Here is a 19,721-nt window from a genome sequence, read left to right as displayed (position 1 = left end):
ACTTGTCATGGTTTAACCCCAGCCAGCAACTAGGCCCCACACAGCCACTCACTCGCTCCCCCACCGGTGGGAAAGGGGAGAGAATTGGAAGGGTAAAAGTGAAAAAACTCATGGGTTAAGATAAAGACAGTTTAACAGGTAAAGCAAAAGCCACATGCGCAAGCAAAGCAAAACAAAACAAGGAATTCATTCACTCCTTCCCAGCAGCAGGTAGGTGTCCAGCCATCTCCAGGAAAGCAGGGCTCCATCACACCTAATGGTTACTTGGGAAGACAAACGCCATCACTCCAAACCTTCCCCTCTTCCTTCTTCTTCCCCCAGCTTTATATGCTGAGCATGACATCATGTGGTGTGGAATATCCCTTTGGTCCGTTGGGGTCAGCTGTCCCGGCTGTGTCCTCTCCCAACTTCTTGTGCACCCCCAGCCTACTTGCTGGTGAGGTGGTGTGAGAAGCAGAAAAGACCTTGACTCTGTGTAAGCACTGCTCAGCAGTGACGACAACATCCCTGTGTTATCAGCACTGTTTCCAGCACAAATCTAAAACATAGCCCTGTACTAGCTACTATGAAGAAAATTAACTCTACTCCAGCTCTGCTGTAACAAAAATCAGCAGCTTTGTTTTTAGAGGCCTCTTGACTCTGAAGCTAATTGTTGCAACTCTTGTTTCCCCTCTATAGCATACTCCATTTTAAATGAAAGAAAATCAGGCTGCCTCAGAAAATCGTGTATTATTGACCTCAGTGCTGTCTACATGATCTCTCTATTCATGGCCGTACAGCATTACTGCACCAGAAGAAGAGCCAAGGCCCACTGTGCGAGGTGGTAAGCAGCCACGGTAAGGGTTGTGACTGAACTCTGCCTGCACTCCCACCTTGCCAGATGAACCACATTTGCACATGTTGTTTTCCTGTGTGTTTGCATACAGATGAGAGTAGAGCATCTAAGTGTGAGCCCAGCACAATTAGCATTTATACAAATTCAGTGCCCCTCTCTGTTTCCAGGCTCCCTCAGAGCTGACAAACGAAGCAGTCCATGAGTAAAAAAGATTGCTTATGTGCCCATTTCTACAGATGTGGGAATGGGATGCACATACCCCAAGATCACACTGAAACTTCTGAGGAACAGCTAGGAACGCATCCCACACACAGCTGACACCCACAGGCTTAACCAAAAGAACTGTCTTCCGTACACCAATGCATTTTCTACTTTTTGGAGAACTCCATGCAAGTGCAGCGACCTGTTTCCAAATTCAGCCTTGGTTCTGCACCCTCTACACTGTGACACACTTACACCGCTCTGAAAGGCTGACAGTGCTTGTCCTGCATCTCCCCAGAGATTAGAATGTCATCACTTGTGGTTAAGAGCTTTAGGGACATGTTGAATTACTTTTCTGATATTATCTTTACATTTTTCAAGAGCTTAGCATATTCCAAACATTAATCTTCTGTGCTGTCTTGAGGCAACGTGACCAGAAAATGCTTTGTCAGCTAAGGTTGTGACAAAAATGCCAGACATTACTTAGAAAATAAATGAATTTAAAAAAATTAATCACCCCCTCTAAAAGTCTTGTTTGCCATATATGTTTGATGAACCTGTTAGTTCAGCCACAACACTTTGCAGTCTTTACAGACACCTAGCAGAAGCCATTGCAGTCTAAGCACCAGACCGTTTGCAGAAGTGACTCATTCTCACTGAAACAGGACATCTGTGGTAAATTTATGAAGATAGACACACGAAACACAGTTTCCAAGGAACCCTCCTGTGCAGGTTGCCCTGTCTTGCAATACACAGGGGTTAGCTTTCAGGAGCAGGGAGCACTCCAGAAGGACTGATGGCAGCAGAAGGTCCTCAGGGCCTCTGAAATTCAGGCCGCACCTTGCTGCTGCCTACCCAGTATGGGCTTAAGTAGCCACTGCTCTGCAGAGCACCTCTAAGAGCAGTGTCAGGTCAGCGACAGCTGGACTGGCAGGGGGACCACACCATACAGCAAAAGCAGGAGATGAAATGGTGAGCATGTATTAAGTGAAACCACCTCGCGTCTCAGCTCCTGTTTGAGTGTGGAGCTGCAGCACTGGCAACAGAGGAGCAGGCACCCCAAAGATCATAGAATCATAGGATCATAGAATCTTTTAGGTTGGAAAAGACCTTTAAGATCATCCAGTCCAACCATTAACCTAACATTACCAAGTCCACCACTAAACCAATTAAGGGTAGAGTAGTATTTCACAGCTTGTATTCCTGGGGCAATAGGCACTTACAGGGGGACAACAGAAGCTGGGGACTTCTTAAATTACCCCAGTATAAATGCCAGGCCAGGCCTCAGCAGGAGTGACCCAAACGTGCATCTTGCTCCATTGTGTTTAGTGCTTCATATGTCAACAGATATATTGACAGTTCCTAAATCTTTCACACTGGGGACGGCAAACATGGGGCATATGCTCAGCCAAGCAGAAAGAAGCAATCCTGAAGATAAACAGCCAAATCTGGCAGTCCTTCAACACCCATACTCTATCAAAACTCCTATAAAAATCAATACATGTTTTAAATGGGGACTCAATCATACCATTGCTCAGAGTAAGAGGGCAGCTTATTATCACACTCCTGAAGCAGACCAGAGTTGCTGTAAAGGCCCTGATGCCAGTTATTACCTAGAGGTGTGAAGCTCATGCATGTCAAACTCTTGTGCATGCACACTCAGCCCTACACTGGCCTCCCTCAGAGTAAAAGCTTGGTATCATAAGCCTACGTGCTTACATGCTTGTCCTAAGGGACAAAGTGCAGGAACCATAACTTTTGCCTCTGTTGGATGTAAGATGTAAGACTTTGATATAGCTGTACCCAGTTGGGTTTGCCCATGCTCACAAACAAAAAGAGGATGTAGCAATGCTTGGCTGCAGCTTCTCCCACTATGCTGCTACCTGCAGTCCAGGAAAGTGATGCTCAAGTTCACAGGTTCAATCCCTGCTTACTGCAGGGGGGTTGGGCTCGATGATCTCTCAAGGTCCTTTCCAACCCAAAGCATTCTATGATTCTATGATTCTAAGACTGATGGGGGTTTGTGCTTCCCAGTGCATCCATGCAAAGCACCATACGACCTAGTTCCAAGAAAGGAAATGCAGGATCAAGGCCCTACTCCCTTTCCTGTGCTTCACAGGTCATTTTCCACATGTTTCCTCAGGTGAGATGGATTTCCTCTGAATAGCATGTAACAAAATGCTCTATTCAGAGACTGTGTTAATGCACAGTGAATGGGGGTTACCATTATAGACAGTGATTGCCACGGAAATGGTCACAAAAGGAGCATTTCAGTAGGAAAAGCAAAAGAGAACAAGCCCAGGGAGATCAGTGCAGTCAGCCCAGAAGATCCTAGAAGAGCAGCTGCACCTAGTGAGAAGGGAAAAGCTACAGCATTTTTCCAGAGATGCATGCCAGAATCTCATATCCCTACTCCTCTAAATTGCCTGGGTAAGAAACTGTTAATTTAATATCCAAAGCTTTGAGTTAGAATAATGTAATTCAGTGGAGAATAGCTGGCTTAGGATATAATCCCTGTGAGTGAAGTGCAATTGCAGGGGGCAATTTCCAATAAGAAAATGATTTGTGCGATTTTGCTAGTATCACATTCAAACCTGAAGTAACCCAGACAATGTCAGGTGTTAAGCCAAACGCAGGGGTGTTTTCATTTAAACCTTGACTCTGAAAACCTTCTGGAAAGAGAATATAGCCAGAAAGGCAACCATCTGCTAATGCGCACAGGTAGCTTTGAAAATAAAACCAGGAGAAGAAGGTAGACAGTAAACAGAGGAAACGTCAGAGAAGTGAGTAGCACAAGCAAGAGTGACACCCACCTCCTGAGAATGCATCTGTTCCCTCTCATGTGCAGGGTGTACATTCTTCTAGGAGGTTTGCAGTTCCCACATCCTGCTTTTGTATGCTTTAATGTTTTAGCAACTGAGTGACCCCACAGGCCTGTCTGCCAAGAATTAGAAAGCAAGACACTGGGTATCCCCTCCCTGACAGGGACTCTGTGTGTCCAGGACACCTGCTATTCCCAAGGATAAGGTGGAATCACTGCGCAAATATCAGCTGTGATATAACTTTGCTTTCATGTTTTCTTTAACGTCCCTGAAATACACAGTGCAGGCTTTGCCTCAACAATACAGTAAAAGCATAGGCATTCAGCATGTATAATTTAGAGGCTGAGGTTTTGGCCTCCAGGGCCTTGCTTAGCTGATGATAATCCACTTGACAGGGTGATTTTTTCCCTAAATGATTCAGCATATCACATCCCTTTTGTCCTGCTTATTCAAGGAGAAAATACCTAACTGAAATGAATAGCTTGTGGGGCGAGCACAGAACAACTAGGTTTGGTTCCCTTACAAGGTAAGTGACTTTGCAGGGGGCATGCAGCCTTGCAAGAAGGTTGTTTCCAGCCATGCTTACCTTACCCAACATGGGAGTGCCTTGCCTTCCTTTCAGGCTGACCGTGTGGCCAATTACAGTAGTGCTGCCCTCTGCCCTGGCAAGCAAAGGTTGAGACGTGCCCTCCACAGCCCTGTTAGAGTGATTCCACACGTACATGCATTGGGATGCAGCTAGAGCCACGTGGATACACCTAGCAGCTTTCAATGCGGATGGTGTCGGGGGTAGGCTTGTAAACAGCTGGAGTAGTTTGTATACCCCATTACCTGCTGCTTGGCTGTGTCTAGAGAAGAAAGAAGATATAGCTGTCTCCAGGGCAACAGGTGAGCGGCTCACAGTGTTGAAATTCAGTCCGGGAGCCTTGGATTTGTCACTCCTGAGCTGGTGCATTTCTCACAGCAAGCCCTGTGCCTTGATGTCTGTGCAGATTAAACCTTTTGCAAAACTAACATTTCAAGAAAAAACACATTCCCCCTGTTCCTGACCCCTCCCAAAAGACCAATGCAGAAATACTTGTGCTGAGCAGCTTTAAGTGTAAAGGTATGTGCCCCCAAGAGGCCTCATCCAGCACTAAGCAGCTCCGCCATTTTGAAGCCTGAGGCTCCTGGGATCCCAGCTTTAGTGCTCTATTTTTGCAAACACTGGCTTCTAGGCTGTGTTTAATAATTCCTGTTAGATGTATCTCCACAGGTGACCCAGATTCGGAAAGCATCTTTGCTTTAGATTGTTATGCACATATTTAAAGATGGGCTTAATGACTTTCTCAGATCAGGACCACATCAAACAGTTTTGTTACTGAAGAAGGAATGATTGCCTGCATTTGAAGTTGTTGTGCACGTCACATAAGGCTTGTCAACAAGGTGCAAATTCACCTAGGGATTCTCTTGGTTGCTGCTTAGCCACTTAAAATGTACATCTGATGTAGCCAGCATTTTTTTTTTTTTTTTGGCTTTTAAAAATCCCTATTAAAGCAGGCATGCAACATTGAAGGCTTCAGCCTGTCTCATGTGATTCCTCATCCCTCGACAGCGGCAGGTTGAAGGGACAACACAGCATCCTCTTCGTGTGGCACCTTGCTCCTCACAGCCATGGAGTCCCCAGCTTTGTCATGTTTCCTGCAGTTTTAGACAACTGTGCCAACTGAAGCGTCAACTACAAGAACTGGAGGAGGGTTAGCTGTGTGCTGTTACCTTATTATAAATGTAAAGTTGAATCTGGGTATTTTACATTCTGTTTACTCTTTGAACTAAATGGATGGTTCTTCCTCTCACCTCATATTCCTTCTGACTATTTTCCACTGTTATATAGTGGACTTGTTACACAGTGATACCGCTGTGCTCCAAATTCTTTCCCTTCATGTGATATTTCAATCAGACTTCTTACCTGGGCTTATGCCATTTCTTAACGGTTTCAAGGTGTGGGTAGGAGCCTTTACACATTCCCTAAAACAGTACATGTGAAAATCTAAACAGCTAATATTCATGCCAAAATATTACTATACCCATTGCTCATCTTTCCAAGGGTGCACTAAGATAGCTACCAGATATACACTGGTGTGACAATTGACTGCAGGGTGTGTTTTGGCAAAAAGGATGATCTGTTACTCAAGTTGAGAAAGGAGCAGCAGAGACTATCAGAACAGAGGGTTTTTACAATTCTGCTAACAAATTGTAAAGTAGCTGAAAGTATAACTTCACCTTCACAACCTCCATTTATTTTTAGTTTTGCAAGTTAACGTTGTGTGCCACAAATAATACCTGATGAGAGAAGAGGAAGAGGGGGAAGTCAGGATGAGGAAAGGATGCGGTTTTGTTCTGTCTTTTTCAAAAGGCTGCAAATGATGCAGAATGTATTCCCTTCTTTGCCAGAAAAGCTTGGACACCACAAGTCCCTCATCTCAAGGAAGGAACTGCCATGGGAGGAGATAATTTGTCTGCATAGTCCTTTTTCCAGTGATATTTTTTATTGTATCCAGTTGAACAAATACTCTCTGGGGCAAGCCCCACGCATGTGCTCTAACTAAGAGCCTATGGAATCATCCTCTACATGAAATACTTCAGCAGTCCCAGGTACAAAGTACAGCTGCAATCCCATGAGATGGGACTGAGTTCACGTTCCAAGTACTTACAGCCTAGTTAGAAAACTCACCTAAAAGAGATTCCTGCTTAAAGTTTACCAGTTCTGAGTAGGACTTGAACCAGTCTCTTGACATTCAGAGAAGTGTTCTTAGACACTGAGATACTGAAAAAGAGAAGAATAACACCATCACTGCATTGTCAAAGTTTTCTGAATCTCAGTCTTTTTACAGATTTTTTTTTTTAATCGAACTAAGCAAAATTTTGGGGAAGGGAAAAGAAATAATTTTGTTAAGCAGGACAATATGTCTGATCTAAACCAATTAAAAAAAAAAAGATGTAAAAAATCAATTATTCATTTGGCCCTAATCATGAAGACATTTTTTGAACTCATAATTTTCTACAGTCACAGTGTTCTGATAAATTTACAGGTGTAAATTTAACTGTCTAAATCAGCATCCTGATTCTTTGTCATGGCTACAGACTTGCTGAGAATGCTGTAACTTCTTTGGAAAATTGGATTAGATTCAGGGACTAAAATACATGAATGCAAGTATATAACTAAGCCTGAAAATATTAGCCTACAGGAATAAACATTGCATTTGTGTGCCTCTTTGCACATTTATTCAAAACAAAGCCATTTTTCCATGTGCATCTTTTGGCTAACTCAGAATATTCCACAGTCAGAACCTGGGGGGGGAATGTGTGGAGAGGGAGGAATAATTGTGTTATGGCTGTCCTTATGAGTCTTGGGTTCAAAACCACAATCACTTACGCTTATCGATGCCAAGAAGCTTACAAAAGCCATTTCAGATTGTAACAATTCACTGCAAAATTGAAAACATATTCATTTAACTCCACCCCACAACAAGATAATCAAATAAAAACTTCAAATGCAAAAGCGTTAGAAAATGTGATACACCTCCTCTTGCAGTACCATGCATGAAATAATGCTATCCACCCCTGACATACCCTCAGATATTTAACCCAGGCAAAACTGAGAATAACTGGGACATTTTGATCTGTCTGTGGGCAGGTCTTAAACTTAAGACTGCGAAGTGAGTCTGTAAAGTTATTCCTAAATAAACTATGGCATTGTATTGAATTGAGCCGCATGAGCATGAAGCTAGATGAACTCAGTATAGAATAACACTGACTGCTTCTTTAATAATTCTCTCCAAAATGTTGCAGTGAGGGAACAGTTTATACTAATCCATGGGTTTGGGATAATTTAGTAATATTACTGCTATTTCTACTTCAAAGAGAGTGTAGATAAAACAAAAAAGTTTTATATTTTTAAATCAGTTATTTTTCTGTAATTTACATGTACCTTCTCATTCTATGAAGGAAATTTGAGTTAATATCATTCCCAAATTGTAACACATAAATCAGGATCTATTCCTGAGAGCAAGACTAACACACTAATAAGTCTCTTTTCACCTAGAGGCTTTCCTTCTCAGTTTTAATAACACAAAAAGGAATGACTACACAGCTATGGAGCAAGGAAGGAAACCTTATTGTACATATGAAAAACAGACAAAACATACTTTAAGGAAAAACTACTTAAAATTAAAATCTCATACTATTTTATGCCATTTCACAGAACATGCCCTTAGCTGGACTATAGAATAAAATAAACATGAATCTTATTTTGTTTTATTATATAAGTTTTCATCTGAGGAACTCATAAAGAAGTTCAGCAGTGACACAATGTCTTTGTGCTATTGGCAAGTGTTACTGTTCCCAGGAGGTAGAGGGTCACCTTGGGAACCAAGCTGGGGCAAAGTGTCTCTCCTGTATTGAAATGGCCATGTCCAGAGACTTGGCTACAAAAGTGCTTTCACATGTCTAGCCATTTTTCTCCAATTTATGGCAAAATGAGAACACTTCATCAGACATACAAAAGCTCAACAAATCCAGTGATGATGATGATGATAATAATAATAAGAGTCCCACACTGAGGTAATCATGGTTTTCAACGGTTAGGTTATTTTTGCAACAGTTTTGTTTAAGCTTTTAACCATTTAACTGTAATTTATTATTTTTCTAAGAATTTAAAGGTATCTAATAATCACTTCTTTCCAGTCTTCTTAAAAATCTCCAGTTCCAGTAATGGATATGGGCAGATCCAGGGTTAGGGCAGACCCCTTTTCCCCCTGTAGCCTGTGGCAGCTGCTGGCTCTCAAGGCCAGCCCCAGACCCAGATGTGTAGACACATGGCCAGGGGGAAGGACCTCCGTATCGGGGCATGCAGCTTTACAGAACCCCCCCCACACACCTGGAGCAAGAGAGCAGGTGGGTGAGTGAGCCAAAACGAGGGTAATGCACAGGGAGTGGCAAGTCCTTTGGAGACACACTGCTCCTGTATTTCATGCGTCATCAGGGCTCTTAGAAAGGCTCCTCAATATCCATGAGAATTTTGCTTCAGGGACTACCAGAGAAGGTAGGAATTGATTCTAATTCACAGCCGTGTTTTTTTTTTATGTGCTCTGAAAAGAAATTGTAGCGAGTCACACAGAATAAGGCCAAGACTAATCCAACCTCCCACACAATCAAACAATTCCTGCTGTGGGTACCTTCCCCCAGCAATACATGAACTGTGCAACTTTCATAACAAGAACTATATAGTGCTTCTTTTCTTTCAAGAGAGCTTTAAGGCAGACTGATTATGGATGTAGGCCTCAGAAATCTCTATGAGGTAGTTCTTACTTAAGAAAAAGGTAAAGAAAAAATGCCACCGGGCAGATCAGCACTTTGTCACTGCTCACTATTAAATGAGGGAAGAGCAGGAAAGATCAAAATTGTCAAATCAGTTCCCTCCTAGTCCAAGGCAGATGCTTTATAGCTTCCTTGCACTTTGGCAACCTTTGTATGGCTTGTTATGCTAATAGTTTTTAATTGAATTCTATCAGTGGTGATGCGAGCGAAGTGCTTACTGCGTACAATTGAGTTACCATGCTCTGCGGGTCTTTCAGATGTGACCAGATATTGCATCTTTTCCTGTTGTTCCCATCTGTAAACTTTAGGTTATCCATCAGTGCCAAAGCAGATAGGTCTTTAATGTAGTCTGTGTGGAATCAGATGTTTCTATTTCCTACTAGCCTCAAAGTGACCCTGTGGCCAATGGCAGGCAGGCTGTAGCTCACTCCGGAGAGCACTCTTTAATCTAATAACCCCCAACACACAAAATACCAAACTAAAGTGTTGCTGAGGTTTGGCCAACTGCTTTCCCATGTTACTGCAGAAACAGGTCAAGTAATATCTTCCTGGGTGTCCTAGTTCATTGTCTTTCTCTTCCCTCTACCTGCAAACACTGTGTGGGCACAACATACCTGATGCAAAAGACCCTCTTCTGTCTGTGAGAACCTTCACTGACTAACCTACACTGCCTGCACCTCTCAGGCTCACACCTCAACCTGTTTGAGGCCAAATTTCAAGCTTCTCAGGTGAGGAAATAGGGAGAACATAAATCATGCATTACCTTGGTTCAGAGCATGAGCCAAAGTGTCTTTCACGTAGTTTGAACAGCAGGGCATGGGAGGGGCTGGGCATGGTGCAGGCTTGACCACCAGCTGAGGCTTGTTCTTCCTTGCGGGCACTGACAAACTGTATATGAATTATTCTGGGTTTGCTACAACAGGACATGGTCTAGCACCCAGCATATTCGAGTTTATGTTGCAAACGTCACCAGCTACATGTAATAAACTAGTAGTTAAAATGTTAAAGTACCAGGAAGTCAGTGGGGACTATTTTCTTAAGACAACTTCACCTTTTCCAGAGTTCAGCTTCAGGCCTGTTTTTGAAAAGCTTGGCTTTCATTTCCTCGAAGCCTTAGAATGTTGCAGGGCAGAAACAAAACAAAAACCTATAAAAATAATGAAACTGGAGATGGGGGCATATTTTATAGCACATTGAACCATGAGTAAAAAGTGTAAATTAGGGAAAAATAAGAGACTACAGAGTGCTTATACAGTCAAACCAATGTTTTCCTGGGATCTGAAAAAAAAAAACCCTAATAATGAATGACAACTCCCATCCCACAGCAAAGCAATAATTTAAAACTAAATTTACATTGTAATTAGCCTTTCAAAAATGCAAATAACTTCAATATAGATGTCCATTAATAATCTCACTGCTGTGGGGAAGCCTGTTCCACCCACACATGCTACTTAATTAAACTCAGAGTTCCTCATTCATACAAACAGACAGTTATGAAGAACAGGTGGTTCCTAATTTGAAGATAATGGATAAGTGGATCTCAGTATAACTTCAGAGCCTCAGATTATCTCATTTAATGATTTTCTTGTACCTTTGAAGATTTTATTTTAAGCTCAGTTTTGTTTTTCTCTTACAGCCATGACGTAGCATATCTATAACAGAATACAGTGCATGTTTGTCTTTTAATAAAATGACACAGATCACTTTCAGAGCCATTAAAACTGCTTAAAATGAGCTCACCAGTTAACCTGTAACACCTGTAATGTGCTACATTTTTCATGTGACCACAGGGCTATTGTTCACTCATGCATATCCAGCAGATAAGAGCTTGGGCATTTGGAAAGTGTTAAACCTTTCCTCCTCCTCTCCAGGCTTAAGAACTTGAATTTCCAAAGACAGACTTACTAGGATTGCCTTCTCACACAGCAGTGAGCCTAAGAAATGACTCTGAGCTGGATGTAAAGGAAAGACATGATGACAGTTTCCTACCCTTATGTGGCCTGAATAACCTCTTCCCACACAGACTGACCATTTGCAAGACAAGCTCCAGTTCTGGCAAAAGCCTTTGTGCTGCAGATGATAAGTGCAGTGATGGGAAGGCTGGTGTACAGCAAGGGTCTCTAAGGCTGCTTGCAGCTGGAAAGTCCCCTGCTGGTCTGCAGGATATTGAGAGCATCCTCAAAAGAATCAGTAAAACTTCGGCTGGCTGGTGGGAGAGCTTTGTACTGTCAGAGGAGTAGAGGAGGGGAAGAGAAAGGGGTCTGGAAAGAATAGAGGTGGCCAACAAAGAATTCCATAGTCTTTGTGCCGGGCTGCCAGACCTACACTCAGCCAGCACTCTGCTCTGTAGGGATACCCAGGTGGTGGAAAGAAACCCATATAGCACACTCAGGATTGCTCCCGCTGTTTTCATGGTTCCCTTGCATGTTGTCACTGTGTTGTGTGAAGGCAGGCAGCAAGCTCAGGCCTTGGGCTGCGCAAGTGCTGCTGAGCCAGGCTCCATCTGATCTGGCTCTGGACAGAATCACTGAGGATGCCCCTTAATTAATTAGGATTCAGTCTAATTAATTAACCACATGCCAGGTTGTCTGTGGGTTGATAATGTTCACGGGCCGCACAATGTTTATAGAGAGTTCTCTGCCTGGCAGTTTATATCTGGAGAGAACACGGAGACCTGGAGGAACAGGCTAGATTAGACTGAGTTTTTCCTGCCACCTGCAAATTTTAAAGCACTTTATGTGGGGTTTCACTGTCCTCAGCTGACAGCGTGTGAAATGCTGGAAGAAATCAGGGAAGAGCTGTATCTGGGATTCAGGTCTTCCGACACCCTATTTACCAGATAAAAATCACTTCACTTGACCTGAGGCCTTTTTGTTGTGGAGAATTATTTCAGAATTTCTGGTGCTGCAGAAAGTCATGTTGCATCTCTGTACAAGGGGATGGCAGCAATAACTTCTTAACTCGTTGTATAGGATTTGGAGGTTCCCTTGTAAGGCCCAAAAATGAAGAGGAGAAAGGCTGAGACAGCTCCCAAACTTCACCCAGAAAGGCATCACACTTGGCATTTCAGCTGTGCAAACTGTAATGACTAATTCAAAACAATGAAGCATTTAAAGACAGACACTATCTATAGTAGAAACAAATGGGTCTTTTATACCCAATTCTAACAGCCATTTAAAGAGAAAATATAATCACAGTATAATCAATGGAGTGAGTAATATTTACTGGTTGAGTGATGAATGGCACTCTCTGGAAGAAAGGATATTTTTATGTATTACTTCTGACAGCTAAGGTAGCTGTAAGATGCAGCCTGAAATAAATAGCATTTTATTTTAAGAAAGCTGGATGATTCAAATAGTGCAGGCAAAGACACAGCAACTCACACCTCCACTAACAGTTTATTCACTAGCTTACTGTTTCTTTTGTTAAACTCTGTTCTACCTCCCACTGTTACTGAGGCAACTTCTATTTTTCAGTAAAACTTTATTACAGGGTTGCTTTTAAGTAGAAAGGGCAAAGAGGTTAAACCGTGGTGTTACAGTTTCCTGCCTACCAGCCGTCAGTGTGCACGATGGTCGTTTGAACTGGAATGAGTACACTAAGTTGCATCACTTTGCACAGCTCAGGCTAACTCACCATCCTTCAGCATGGGCAGGGCTAGTCGAGCACACCCAACCATGCCTGCAGTTTAGCAACAACAGGTGAAGATTCCATTACTCATCTGTGTGTCAAAGCCAACTTTACAAGAGTTGCTGATTTTTATGTAACGAGACCATCCCTTATTTGCATTTATTCAGTGGAATATTCAGATAAAATAATTTGTCATATTGAATATAAGGGTGCTGAATCACGTAGCTGCATCTTGAGCAAGTGGAGAACAGATATACCATATGAACCACACACACGTGTGTGCAACATAGTCTGATCAGGCCAGCCTGGGACAACAGGAGATGTTTCCTCTGACTGTGCTCTATCTGAGTTAAATGAAAGGTTGTTGGAAGTTTTAAAGGCTGTTGTTTTTCTGGGGTGGAAAGGCTGTACTCAGAGGCAATTTTCCTACACACTTATTTTACAAGCCCCTTGAAGCAGGCACTATCTGTTATGTGTCAAGAATATTGAGGCCTTTACCACCAACAGAGTTCTGTGTCTAGTCCATGGCCTACACTCTACTTCTATATCAACTATCTTTTAAAAAATCAAATAAACCTCATATTACACAGCAGTCAGAAGACAGATAAAAATATAACAGTTAATGCTCATATGGCAGATGTTGTGTATCCAAACTCCACTGTCAAACTATAAGCGTATGGTAAAGGAATCAAGAGCAGATTTATCTTAAATCAGCTGTATGCCCATCAGGTGATCTCTGTTCTCTGCTCTTTTATTCCTACCCATGCTGCTCTCTTCCTCCTAATAGTCAGCCTCGTGGTTTTCTCCTGGTTTTGTTCCTCCTGTTTGTGTAGCCATACAACACAATCAGGCTAGCTGGAAAGCTCCAATTCAGTTAAGCAGAAACAAGCAAAATCAAATCAGAGGCTTGGGTTTGGAAGATCTCTTAAACCTGTTGTGGTGTTGTTTGTGGATGAAGATATGTCTGCTGCTATCACTCTCCTCTTTCGAAATAGAGCTTTGACATTCCTCTGGAGCGCAAAAGCTTCATGTTCAAGTCCGTGCTCTACAACTTCAGTGCAAGCAATAAGCCATTTATTTAAGGAAGTGAAGAGTTCAAAACCTGTGAGAATGGAAAAGGTGTTTACTTGTTTTTCTTTTTGGCCAGGTCTCCTAACAGTGCTACTAAAGCCTCAGAGAAAACTTTGTGCACTTGAAAGTTCATCTGCCCCCTCCCCATCAGCATATTGGCTTATTTAGTAGAAGACAGCACCTCTTCCTGCAAGTCTTCTCACTCAAATAGCCAGTTTCTCCTGAACCTCTGGTATGACCGACCCTAATCTCCCCCTCACACATTTCATTACTTTGCTGACTTTGACCCTGTTGAACACAAGCTATGAGGCTTCCTTGCTCTCCTGTATGTCCATTCCTATTGATTCTTCCTTCTCATCATGTCTTTATATACATGTCTCCCTAAGGTCTATGTGCCCCAGTCCAACAAATGCCTGACTTCATGCTTAAACACTACCCTGAAAAGAAATGCTTTCTGGAGTAGGGGCCTCATTTTGGAACAGCCCCAACTTCTAGTCCAACAAACTCTTTTCTCTCCTTCAGAACCCTCTTTCATCTAAGTGCTCATTTCATAAAGCTTTCTGCAATCAATTTCCTCCTCAATGTCATCTCCACTTCCCCCTTTATTTAAACTATTGCCCTCTTTTTTTGCTTCTGTCAGATTTAGAGTGTAAGCACTGTGACCAACTCTGCATGCCTTGATGGCACTAATAATGTATCATTATATATAATGATGTAATCAGAGAAAGTTCAAGACGCAGTTCAAGTATGGGGAGGTTGGAACTAGCCCATCTTCAGATGTGTAGAGCCTGCCACACAATTTGAGATAAAAGGAAAATATGTAAACAGTTAAACTATGTGAGGAAAAAGCAAGGGGAAAGCCGTGATATTAACTTTATGTTAACACCATATATATTGCAGGAATAGAGAAGGGAAAGTGGATCTGAAGTTTCCAATTTCTCCAAGTAGCATTATATAACTGAAGATTTTCCATGAGACTATTGCGTAATGGGAAAAGCTTGTGCTTGCAAGACACATTCCAGCAGCAGCAGCCAGGAAGAAAGGCATATTGTGTAGCTTTTGCCTTCCCTTGCCAGATTCCCTGTTATTATTTTAGGAAGGCACAATTACAGGCTCACAATTTTCATAGATTTTTTGAAATATGCCCCATTGATTAGATTTTACAAACTGTCCAGAAAAGGAACTCCAGAATTAATGGCAGGCTGACACAGTCTGTATTAGTTTGTTCACAAAACCTCTTTGTAACTGTCAGCATGTGGACCCCATGGCTGTAGGATACACTGTCAGTTTCTTAGAAAGATGGAAGAACATCGCCAATTCATTTTTCTCTGTCAAACGTTTCATTTATTATTGAGTTTGTATGCACATTAACATCTCTCTCCTCTGCCAGCACTACTGCAACAATAACCATTTTTGTATTTCACTTGCCAGCTAAGTTTGCACTACCCTTGCTCTAGCATGAAGGAGACGTTCATGGCAGTATGTGCTTAATGAATGAGCATAATTAACTAGAAGATGTCTCAGCAGGCTGGTGAGGTGGAAGCACACTAAATTGCTGCATAAAACGTAAAGCTAAATGACTCCCGCACCTGGAGCTGGTGATAAATAAGCTTGACACAATACAGTTGCTGGTCTCTTAACATGCCTGTCTGAGTTCACTGTGCTGTAGGCTGGAAGTTTGGAGAAGCTATGTAGGTGCCCTACATCCTGCATCCCTGGGCTCCACCTCATGTGCCTGTGGGCAGAATTCCCTAAGCAACAGTAGGAGCCTGCAAGGCTGTTAGTGACCCCAAATCTTTGATACAAGGTGCTCCCTTTCCCTGTAGCAGATTCAGGAGAGTAGAGCAGACACCAGGTCTTCAACAATTCCAGCTTACAGTTTGGCAACTGAGAACAAGTCTCCTTTGCTGCTGATTGAAGGTAAGAGACTGCAGGGAGCAGTGGCAGCCTGGGCCCCACTTCACACTGCCAAGCCTGACACATAGGCAGTGGCCTCTGGGTGGGACAGATGACTAGGGGAAGCCAGATGTACCAGACTCCCTGTGGTGCTGATGACATTGGAAAATGAAGGTGTAAAAAGAAAGAAGACAACTAAGAGCAAGAGAGGTACACCTCTGCTGGCATAAATCTTGCCAGCAAAGGGAAGGCACTGTTTTCTGCACTTGTGAACGTTTCTGGGCTGCTGCACCATGCCATGCTACTGCCTGCGCAATGATTGTGCCTCCAGCACCTACAAGTGCAGCTTTGTTTTGCTGGGTAAAGCTGAGCAACAGGAGATTGGTCTAACTGAAAAAAGTCAAAATGAAAATCTGGGCAGGTACTTAGAAACATGAGAACTGGCAAAACAGACACTGGGATGTCTTCATTCTGGTTAAAGACAAAATAAAACTGAACTGAAACTAAAGCCTGGGTATCTCTGTGTTTCAATGAAGACCTGTATTTTGCAGGGTAGGGCTGGACCCGAGTCATTGCAGGTTATTCAACATGTGAAGGGATATTCATATTACTTTAGTGCTGTCCAACCTGGACGCTTTATTCTGGGCTGGAAAGTCAATGTGAGTAAGTTATACCAACACACCTACAAAAGTATAGCATGGGTGGGCACGTTGGCTCACAGCTATGTCAGGCCATTTCCCTGTGTTGCTGTGCCCCCAGCTATGCCATGGAGGAATGAGCTGGATTATACTTTGCATCTTACAGAGTCAAACACATCCACATTGCTGGGTCTTTGTTACGAATGATATTGTAATAAGCATAAAGAATGCAGCTTGCAGTTTGAGATCCCAGGATGAATTTGCAGTGCTGACAGCTAGAGAAATCATCTCTTGATTTATAATCAGAGGAAATTTGATATAGGAGTCACTGCGAGAGGATAAATGTGTCATTTTTAGAGTCACTTTGACTATAACCCCACTTTAATTGCAGAAAATACAAAATAAGCACCAAATGGAAGTATGAGAAGCAATTTTTTCTGTTCATTACTGACACAAAATAAGGCATGAGCTTATCCTTTCAGATTCCGTAAATTCAAAACACCCTCTACATTTTAAGTCCTATTTCCCTAGAATGAGAAGTAAAATGTATCTGCATATTGTTACAGTTATAAAGCTGTAGAAAAGATCTTTCTTTTCTATAAGTAAGATTGATAGGCATTTTCCACTAAAACTTAATTTCAAATGAGAATATAAATTATAATTTTTTTATGTCTGCCATGCAGTAGGAGCTTGAATATTTTTAATCAGTATGGACATATTTCATATTGTTCAGGAAAGAAAAAAGAAGACCGCAGCATCTAACAATAGTCCTACTAAATAGCAGTCCTTCCAACTGTATTTTGGCAAGCAACTACAGCTTGCAGAAATCAAGTAACCATGGTGTCTAGTCATCTTTACATCCTCTGAGATCAAATGCAGTTTAAATAACCACAGTTAAAACAACTTTCTTTGGAAAAATAGTACAATTCAGGGAACATTCCTTTCTTCCAAGACTATTTTTTTTTTTTAACAAAAGCTCTGCTTCTTACCTCTGCAAGGGAATTTAAACCACAGAAACTATATCTTTGGTAATAAACTTTAAGATACTATCATGACTACTCAAGTTTTAGACTTGTTTGGATTTAGAAAATTGGAAGCGTATGGATCAATTAAGAATGAATTAATGTGATATTCCAGCATGAAAGAGATGCTCGGAAACCAATTGCAAAATAATCAGTTTAAAATGTCACAGAAGTTTAAAATGGCTCATAAAAGTACCAGCGGTGAAACCTGGCCTTCAATGAAGTCAAAGAGATCTTTAAAACCAACTTCAGTTAGGACCAGGTTTTCAACCCCAAATGTTTTGACTTCATAGTACATTTGCCCTGGCTTGAACAGCAGACCTCCAGGGAAGGCAACATCCTGGAGCTACTGATGCTTCAGCATGGTGTTAAAAGGTATAATCTATCTTTACAGTGGAACATTTAGTGGAAACTATGAATAAGTGGATACGTGACTGCAGATCTCCGCTCACCTCCAGCTCATTTTGGCTGAGACACCGGAGTCCTGCTTTCCACCCTTCTGCCTTTCTACCTCTTCCCTTGGGACAGGATTCAGCAATCATGGGACTGTTGCCTCTTTAGCATGAAACTTTTTTTTCAGACGACTTGGAACCTCACAGTTACGGAAAACCTACACTTCATATATACATGTTTATTCTCTAACATCTTCTGACCATCCCTTTCCTCCCCATTTGAACTCATGTTTTACAAACTTGTTTTCAAGGAAGCTCTGACCCTGAAAACAGCCACACACATTTGCACCTTAAGCATTGCAAATAGTCTCACTAAGGCCAAAACCATCAGTTAACCATACATGCTCTTCCCTCCTCCCAATCCACCTCTCCCCAATTGTCTCTACTCCACTTTCCTTCCTGACACTCTAATTGGGGGCTTTAAACTGTTAAGTCTTCAGGATATAAATTATATCATCTTGCATGTTTGTACATTGCCAAGCACAAGAATAGTAACTGCTCACCTTTGCTGGCAATCCTATGACACCTTTTGTAAGATGGTGAAAGCTCTGGAGGTCTAATTAAATTTCAGTGTGGGTGATCACATTCTGCTTTTCTAAATTCCTTCTGCTTATCTAAATTCCTCCTGTAGTTACAACCTGATACAATATTTCTCTTAATTTCCCACTCCAGCATGCTGTGTAGTGTGACTGTGTTTTAAAAAGCTGCTGCAGTCCTTCCCAGAGCTCCATTTCATTAGTGGCTAACACATCTTCTGTCTATATAGTTTGCAATGTGAAACACACATTTCTGCGTGTCTGTATATGTGTGTGTGAGAGAGATGGAGTATTTTATTAATACGGATTTCTTTAAAACATGGAATAAGACACTGATTCTTAAACTAGGCTCCACAGAGCACTTGTGGATGGCCCATTATGAGCTGGTATGTCACATGGTGCTCATTTGCTCCTTGTTTCCAGCTGCTAAATTGCACTGTGACACTGTTAAATATACGTTAAATACTTTCCTAATGTTACTTAAGCAAGTAAATTGCTTCCATTGCCTGAAGGAAATTCTGCAAGCATGGGGGGAAAGGAAGGGAAAGGACGATCAACAAGAATCTCTCTGGTTAATGTGATCCCTCTGGTTTAACGTGATCCACACCATAGCAGATTTCTGCTCTCAGACAGAAAAACCACCCTGCTCTAGCAACATTTTAGGTGCTGTTCAGGGCCGGCTCCCATTAGCCAAGCTGTGTTTTGGGCCAGACCTCTGAAAATTGTCAGTTCTGTTCTTTGCTTTTTATCAGGCTTCCAAAGCTTTTCAGGATGCTTGGCACATAATCATAATTAAGTCTCTTCAGGGGAGGGGATCAAGATGGTTAGCCATAGACTGAGATATGCAAAGTGATGGGTCACCTGCAAACCTCGGGGTAGGGTGGAGGGGGATCTACAGTGACACTCTACAAGGACAAAAGACTTGCCATGTTAGAGCAGACTGTGGAGCTAAAGCCAGAGGCTGTGCCTAGTGCCTAGAAAATGAAGTATGATATTGCAGCCTCTTGTATCACAATACTTAAGAATACATGCCTGTTTATTTAACGAATCTGAGCTTTTCCAAGAACTGCTGCCACAGTCCATATGCCATTTCTTTTATTTTTTTTCTCTCTCATTTTTTTTTTTCCTTTTTTAAAGCAAACCAACAGAAAATAAAATTAGACTTGCAATTCATGCTCTGCTTAGGTTGCCACCACCCTAAAGATAACATGGAAAATGCCAACTAAAAATGTAGTAAGTGAAAGCACTTTCTACACACAC

This window comes from Pelecanus crispus, chromosome 5 (genome assembly GCF_030463565.1).
Source record: "Pelecanus crispus isolate bPelCri1 chromosome 5, bPelCri1.pri, whole genome shotgun sequence".
In the NCBI taxonomy this organism is placed as follows: Eukaryota; Metazoa; Chordata; class Aves; order Pelecaniformes; family Pelecanidae; genus Pelecanus; species Pelecanus crispus.
Note: the sequence above shows the minus strand (reverse complement) of the source record.